The sequence below is a fragment of the Glandiceps talaboti genome, chromosome 17, assembly GCF_964340395.1.
Source record: "Glandiceps talaboti chromosome 17, keGlaTala1.1, whole genome shotgun sequence".
In the NCBI taxonomy this organism is placed as follows: Eukaryota; Metazoa; Hemichordata; class Enteropneusta; family Spengelidae; genus Glandiceps; species Glandiceps talaboti.
The window spans coordinates 17,920,603-17,929,004 of NC_135565.1; the positions used below are offsets into that span (position 1 = coordinate 17,920,603).

At 36.0% G+C, this 8,402-nt stretch overlaps 1 long non-coding RNA gene across 1 annotated transcript; it reads right to left on the minus strand.

The window, feature by feature from the left end:
* Window positions 1-434: 434 nt before the first annotated feature.
* On the minus strand, window positions 435-2,931 carry LOC144448268 (uncharacterized). The gene is made up of 3 exons (XR_013482087.1): window positions 2,884-2,931; window positions 1,539-1,667; window positions 435-515 (listed from the first exon to the last, which is right to left on the minus strand). It is a non-coding gene; the product is annotated as an uncharacterized LOC144448268 (long non-coding RNA).
* Window positions 2,932-8,402: the final 5,471 nt, after the last annotated feature.

Here is an 8,402-nt window from a genome sequence, read left to right on the forward strand (position 1 = left end):
ATCCAAAAATTGATGCTCAAGATGTCTCCGTTAAGGCATTCAACTAGGCACACCCCCGCTACAGTTTGCGAAATACACTGCACTATTAATTCATACAAAAAAATAATTGGTATAACTAAACAGAAGCATATGTTGTTCGCACAATATATGATGAAGGCAAGCGTTGTTTTTGAATAAGCTTTTAGATAGTGAAGGCGTCGATAAAGCCCACATATATGTAAATGAAAATCATTTGAATAATCAAAAGGTTAAACAAGAAGTACGGTCGACTAGTAGAACGTATGTCTGACGAATACTATGCCGTATTCGAACGAATACTAATATCAGTCATGGTAGGAATTCATGTGGCAAGTGATGTGGAATCAACTTGGCTACAATAACTTCTAACCTACCGACTGGCACACAACATGTCTCATTAGATGCTAACGGACATGGGCATTTAGAACTCAACAGTTCAGTTGTACCAGGCGGACATGTACCAGGATAACAGTAACCACCGCATTTTGTACAACCTCCTGTAATTTGAGAGTAAAAGAAACAGGCAAATGTATAAGAAAACTACAATGAGCAGAATAAATACGGTGCCACTTCAAACAGCCACAGAGAAAAAGTAACATAGAGTGGCAGACAACCAGCCAGTCAGTCAGTCAGATTGTCTGACCGACAGACAGACAGGCTGACAGACAGACAGACAGGCTGACATACGGACAGATGGACAGGCAGACATACATACATACATACATACATACATACATACATACATACATACATACATACATACATACATACATAGACAGACACTCAGATTGACAGACAGACAGACAGACAGACAGACAGACAGACAGACAGACAGACAGACAGACAGACAAAGAAAGAGACAAGGGCGAAAAGCAAGATCCATCCCTTCAGTCCTCGTTACCGAATCAACCTTGTACCAACCTCTTACTCAAATATTAGTGACATAATTTTGGTAAGCTTCTATTTTTCTAGCCAAGGTTTAATAAATGTTGAATATAACGTAACTAACGACTACTTCCAAATATATGTTTTGTTTATCAGTTACCTGCAAAATTGGTCACGAAAGGCATAGAAACTACGAATTATGTCTTTATTTCAAAATTCTTATCCCCTAAAATACTTGGCAAACTCATACGTGGCGAGGAATGGTTGATGTCGCTGCATCCATTTGAATACATGGAATTGATATTTTCAATACTCCATTATATTTCATGGTCGTTCAGATCTGATTGATTTAGTCATAACCAGTTGTAGGCATGGTATCTAATTAACTAAAATTGAACCCATTTGCCATATTTGCCTTATTCATAATTTGCATTTATGCATATCCCTTGGATAATTTGTTACCAACAGTTAACTTGGATTTGCCTTCTTTCAACTACCAATCCAACTTTATGAGATGTTTACGTGTAAAACAAAACAAAACAATGTATTGTTTCATAATATGTCTCTACATATATCTTCAAAGATATCAGAGATTTTAATTATCAACTCAATTTGAATGATTGCCGTTTACTTACTTTTACAGCAGAATGGGCGATCGCTATTTACTGTAGAACAGTCGTTACATTCTCCTGGCAGTTCGACCATTCCTGTATTCGTTAAGTCAGAAGAAAAACACCCCCCATCACAGCTGGCACACGTCGCAGCTAAAGATGAAAAATATAGCGCATTTAAGTTACAGGAGTATTGTCAGTATCTCCAGATATTACAATATTATCAAAACAATGCTTGACAGTTCCAATCATTCCAATCCAATATAATTTTATGACGATCAATATATTATATAAATTAAACGATTTGTGGTCGTCTACATTATCATTTGGTTATAATAACGACGAATATATCGGTCTATATACTGTATTAAGTATATGTTATTTGCCAAATACTGTTCCATATCTTGCTGCCAGAGGCAATTTTTCCGGTAATAACGGAGAGCCGGAGGCGAGCTGTTATACCGGAAAAATTACCTCGAGCAGCAAGATGTGGAACCGTATTTGGCAAATAACATACTTATACGTCACCTGCGACTACGAAATTCAATTTTTGAATGTCTAAAAATGCTGTTTCATTTTAAAACAAAATCACTTCCGCGTTATACTGTTGGGCTTAGTATCACGTATTTCTCTAATGACTGCAGTGCGGTTGTTTACATCTCAGCCTTAACTTTATCATCCAATCAGAGTGCGCGTTTGCTCAGTAGTATGACGTATTGTTTACTATTTGCATATCACTCATAGATATATTCAAACTTACAACCTTCAGCAGAAAAATGAGTGCGTCTTTATTTTGCGTACTGTATTCCATTAAATGTACAGAAATGTTCGTGATATACTTTGTTGTTCTAGTTAAGCAAAAAATGCACCCTCTGTGGTGGTAATTTTGATATCCTTCAAAAATTTAGTAATTCATGTTCACGATCGCGTGACGACCGTGCGTTCGCCGTATCTGGACTATCGCCGTTCTGCATGGAATTTTAGACAGTTTCCCTCTGACACAAAACATACAGTTCAAACACTTGTTACAATGTATACAACGATGATATTTCATACGGTTGACAATAAATTTGGCATTTGGAAATATTGGTAATAGCTGTATTTCTAGTTGTCTGCTTGGTTTGTTTACAAGGGGACGTCCAGTGATCACGTGATACAACAAGCAAAAATACGGCTGTTGGTGAAAAATACGTCTGTGTATCTGCAGGGCTCTCGACCAATCAGAATGCGAGATTGGTGACAGGTGACGTATAATATTGTTTACACCATGAATTAGTCGCAATAGTTTTAGTTTTATGTCACGTAAATATACGGATATTAAGTCGTCTGCCAATACTCTAAAGCTTTTTGAATATTTTTTATTACTCACGGACATAGCACTTTTTGTTACCATCACAATAACAACATTCTTCTGTAGTACCTGGGGGTTGAGAATATTCACAAGCACCGCCACATTCCTTTATGCAGTCAAGAGCTAGTTCAAATGAAAGTGAACATTTTCTTAGATGATACATACATAATGCATACAATCATTTGGGACTCTAAAACCCGAGTACAAATGTTTTAACAAATTAGGGGTCGATGTTATGTTTACTAACACTATCACTGTCTCACGTCGACCTCTAATGTTAACGTCATTCTCCATTCAGATATCATTCTCTCCACAAAGTTTACTGTTTCCACTTTTACATCCTCGAACTTTGAGGGAATGCTTCAGACTAAATAGAATGTTCATGGTTAGAAATATTAATTTAGCAGATCGAAGCTACCTGTCCAGGCCTAGCTTTTTCCTTCAGCTTGTTCTCTTCTAAAGTAATTCCATATTTTATTCCAACTTTTTAAAATCCTATTTAACATAAATTATACAATGCTAAAAAGATTTGATTATAAAATCTCAGAAGAATAATTCGCGAAACTTAAAACATTTTTGTAAGTTTTAATTCATGATATTTCACCATGAGAGGTGCAGTCAATGAAGCTCTTATTGCAAAACGTTGTGCTTGTGCAATTTTTTGGTGGTCATGTAATTGTTTTCGATCGGTAACGGGAGGGGATCACACAAGGAAGAATCGCCGTGAGGAAGTCCTGATGTTGATATAATGTGAGGATAAAGCATGAAATTAATTGTTGATATAGTGGATAACACAAACGTTTTCCTGGTAGGGAGTGGTAAATCATTTACAATATTTTGAGGGTAGTGGCCTGGCGGGCATGTTGAAAGCCAGAGGAGGGGGGTGGGGGGTGGGCAGATATCCTTCACCACCAGTGGAAGGGCACATATAAGAAAAGAGAAACACCCTCCTCACAATGGATGATTCTATTAAAAACGTTATATTTGGTCTGAAACAACATAAAATTAATGAAAATCACAAATCTGTCCATTGGCTGCACCTCACATCACACACCTAAACTTTCCGCAAGTCGTAATTATCTGATTTAAATTTGTGGAAAGTCACGAATGTCGGAAAGTTATGTTGTGTAATCCCAAATACAAGTATAACGTACTTGGGGTATTTGCATGAGAATTTATGCGAGTGAAAATTAAGCGAAAACTATTGCAAATATGACAGTCTATTTCCAATTTCAGGAAATGTTGCTAGAAAATAGTCCCGTAGGCATTTATAGTTAGAAGCTTTAAATATAATTTGATGATGCAGAATTAAACGAAAATCGTCTTCCAAGCGAAATGTTTAGATTTGAACCCTTAAAATGTGCACATAATTATCATAAACCGGACATTTTGTCAAAAATGGACAAAAAGGACCATTTTCAAGTAAAAATATTTTAGGAACTTCCAATATCATCTTCCAACTTTCGACCAATTGGGATACTTTTTGGACCAAAATATTATGGGAAAATTCAATACGACAGCCATGTTATTGAAACATGGGTCGATTCAGTGAGATGCAATATGTGCAATTTTTGTATTATCTATGGTAGTTACAAACATGTAACAAAAGCTAAGATATGAAGGCAATCTTTCAAAACGTTCTTGGCAATGTCATGCATCTGGCAGTGCATACGCCTAATTACATTCTTTTGGTACATTTTAGTATGGATTTTATGTAAGATTATGTAAGATTTGTGTGAATTATACAGGATCACAAACACCAAATGGTATAAACATTTTACCGTCGTCATAGTATATACTAACATCCCGACTACGGCGACTGTGTGACTCCTCAACAGGCTCATTTATTGGTTCTGAAGCCTTATGGAGAAAAGAAACAAGAACAAATGTATTTAACATAATAAGTGCCGCAACATATACAGTATGTTTGTGTTTGATTTATTTGGCAGCATGGGATACACTTTCTCGCTAGTAACATCATCGAGTAAACTTTAAAAAACATAATTGAAAATATAGGCCGAATGCCTTACCTGCTTTTATTGTATGACAACGATTGACAAGGACAGTAAGTAGGGAGCCCTCAATTTTTCGCTGATAGACATTCTTTGGGAAAGGCTGTATTGAATCATCGTGTCAAAAATATAGTTTAGGTCACTCAAACTCCTCCGACACCACAGGCGGCGTTCTAAGTCAGAGGAGTCTGGGAAATAGAGACTGATGACAACATATGCTCATGCGTTAAAATGTTTTACGTTCGAAAGATATATTGTTTGCACTCGTTGTATGGGCACCTTGGTACATAAATTCAAGGGAGGTGTATGTATGCAGTTAAGGAAAATGAATGACACATGATATTGATTGAGTTATATTCCACAACCCCAGCTCCTTCTTAAGAAGAAAATGGCAGCACAACTAATCTTGATATACCTGCTGATGAAGTACATAAGTAACGGGTGAATGTAAATCCAGATAAAAGTAAGCCGTATAACAGTTCTTTCTAAAATAATGGAAACGATGATCTGAAATACCACAGTAAAACATTTGCAGGACTATTCACTTATCAAAGACAGTATGGATTCAGATCTATCTTGTGTGACAAATTTACTATGATACTTTTTCGATTATGTAACAAAGTCTATTGATAAAGGTAGTAGAAATCCGGTAGATATAGCATATTTAGACTCATATTTGGACAAATGCAAAGTCATGCACTTTGGCATGACACCCCCAGCATATAATTATACAATGAATGACAATGTGTTCAATGTTGTGTCAGAAAAAATTGGTTTGGGTGTTTTAATCCTTAATTCACTATATAGAAGTTATAGAAATTACGACAAAGAATTATTCTTGAGAACCCTTGGTAATGTATCTTGGAATAATATATATGAATGTACTGATGTAAATTTAGCCTATGATAGGTTTTGTTCGGTGTTCACAGACATTTGTGACTTGCATGCACCAATTGTAAAACACAATGTAAAAAAAAAACGGACGTAAGAAGCCATGGATCACAAGAGCAATTAAGAAATCCATCAATAAGAAGCACAGATTGTATTCTAATGTCATCAATTCAGGTTTTAATATAAACGTTGTCAACAAGTATAAACGTTATAGGAATATTTTAACATCTATCCTCAGAAATGCCAAAAAGACGTATTATAGTAATCTGTTTTTGGAGAACAGGGGTAATGTTAAGAAAACGTGGGGAATAATCAATGATATTCTTAACAGGGGCAATGATAATGCCAAGGGTGGCCTACCTGATAAACTTATAATTTCCTCTGACAACTATGACAGCCAATATACCTCACCACAGGATATTGTGTCAGCTTTCAATGACTTTTTTGTTCATATCGGCCCAAAGTTAGCTGAAAAAATGGAAGGCTGCAACAAAAACTTTGGAGAATATCTCGATGCACCAAACGTTAACTCTTTCTACCTTTGTCCAACTACTCAAGATGAGGTTAAAAATATCATACATACTCTAGATGTTAAAAAGTCCTGTGGCTATGACAAACTCCCAGCTCGATTGCTAATCGACGCTGCTAATGTAATAGCTAAACCCTTACAGTACATCTTCAACCTTTCTTTTTCCTGTGGTGACGTCCCCAATGCCCTCAAAATTGCAAAAGTGAAACCATTATTTAAACAGGGATCAGAACAAATTCCTGGCAATTATCGGCCAATTTCAATCCTTCCAATTTTAAGCAAAGTTTTAGAAAGACTAGTCGACAACCGTTTACGATCATTCATCACACATAACACAATACTATATGAGCATCAATATGGTTTCCGAGAAAAATATAGTACAAAATTGTCTGTTATAAACTTAGTGAATCATCTTGTTAAACAGATAGACGAAGGGAGGGTTACCCTTGGCATTTTCATTGACTTCTCAAAGGCCTTTGATACCATCAATCACAATATTTTATTATCTAAACTTGCACATTATGGAATTCGAGGTTTACCCCTTTTGTGGTTTCGGGATTACCTCCGAAATCGACAGCAATATGTTTGTTCTAATGGTGTTAACTCTACCTATTCTCCAATAACATGCGGAGTCCCACAGGGTTCTGTCTTGGGACCAACACTATTTTTATTATATATCAATGACCTGCCACTTTCATCGTCATATTTTGATTTCAGATTGTTTGCAGACGATTCGAACCTTTTTCACACTTTTCCCACAAAGTTCAACAATATTGACCTGTCCATAGTAAACCACGAGTTTCATAATGTGACGGCTTGGTGTACTGCAAACAAGCTCACAATAAATGAGTCTAAAACAAAGTACATTCTTATGAGAAGTCGTAGGTTTTCACCCAGTGTCAGTGGAACTCTTTATGTAAATAGGAATGCTATTGAGCAAGTTAATTATGCGTCGTTTGTTGGTATTGTCATTGATGAACATCTGCTTTGGAAGGAACACATTTGTCATGTAAATAATATTATAAGAAGAAAAATAGGCGCCATTTTCAAACTGAGGGAATTCGTACCGAAACATGTACTTACTTTTCTCTACACCACTTTCATCCAACCTCATATATCCTATGGGTTAGAAGTCTGGGGAAATACTTTTCATTCATATTTAGATTGTATTTTATTATCCCAGAAAATGGCTATGCGTGCTATTTCGCATAGCCATTTTCGGGAACATTCTTCTCCTCTTTTCAACCAGTTAGAAATTCTCGACGTTTTTAAGTTACACAAGTATTTAGTAGGGGTTTTTGTTTACGACTTAATACACAATAATTTACCACACTCTATAACCGATTATTGCACACTGTTGACTTATGAATACAATACACGACAGAAGGCTCAGGGCAATTTATGTATTCCTCCAGTGAAGACATCAGTTGGACAACAATCAATATCATATACAGGTGCAACTACATGGAACGACATCAAATACAATATCAGGAAGGAACCAACACGACATAGTTTCAAGCGGTCACTTAAAATAGATTTACTAAAAGAATATATAGCATAGTTGGCATTCTTTACCGAACTTTCTTCTCATCACTTTTAAAATGACTTGGATTGGGATGGGGGTTGGGGGGAGGGGCAAGTGCGTTTAGTAACACCCGTGAATGTTTAACCATTAACCATTAATGTAAGGGGTCAGACTTGATTAGCAAAGCTATTTTCTGACTCCTATTGCCTGTATAAATTGTGTATAAATATTTTTTCCCAAGTGATCTGTAATTATTTCTTGTACAGGTAATAAAAATCAATCAATCAATCAATCAATCAATCAAACTAAAGCTCAGTAATCAGTGTGCACCAGCAGCAAAGAAAGGAAACAGATCACTTGGACTCATTAAATTGAATATAACCTACAAATCGAAATATATCATCATGAAATTTATGCAACTCGTTAGTCAGACCATACCTTGAGTATGCAGTTTAATTCTCTAACCCATATTTAGTTTTCAACTACTTAATTTCAAATTGAATATAAAGTTGATTTTGTTAGCACAACTGAGCTGAGGTTCAGTAGTGCTATAGGCATCGCCCGGCGTCTGTCTTTCTGT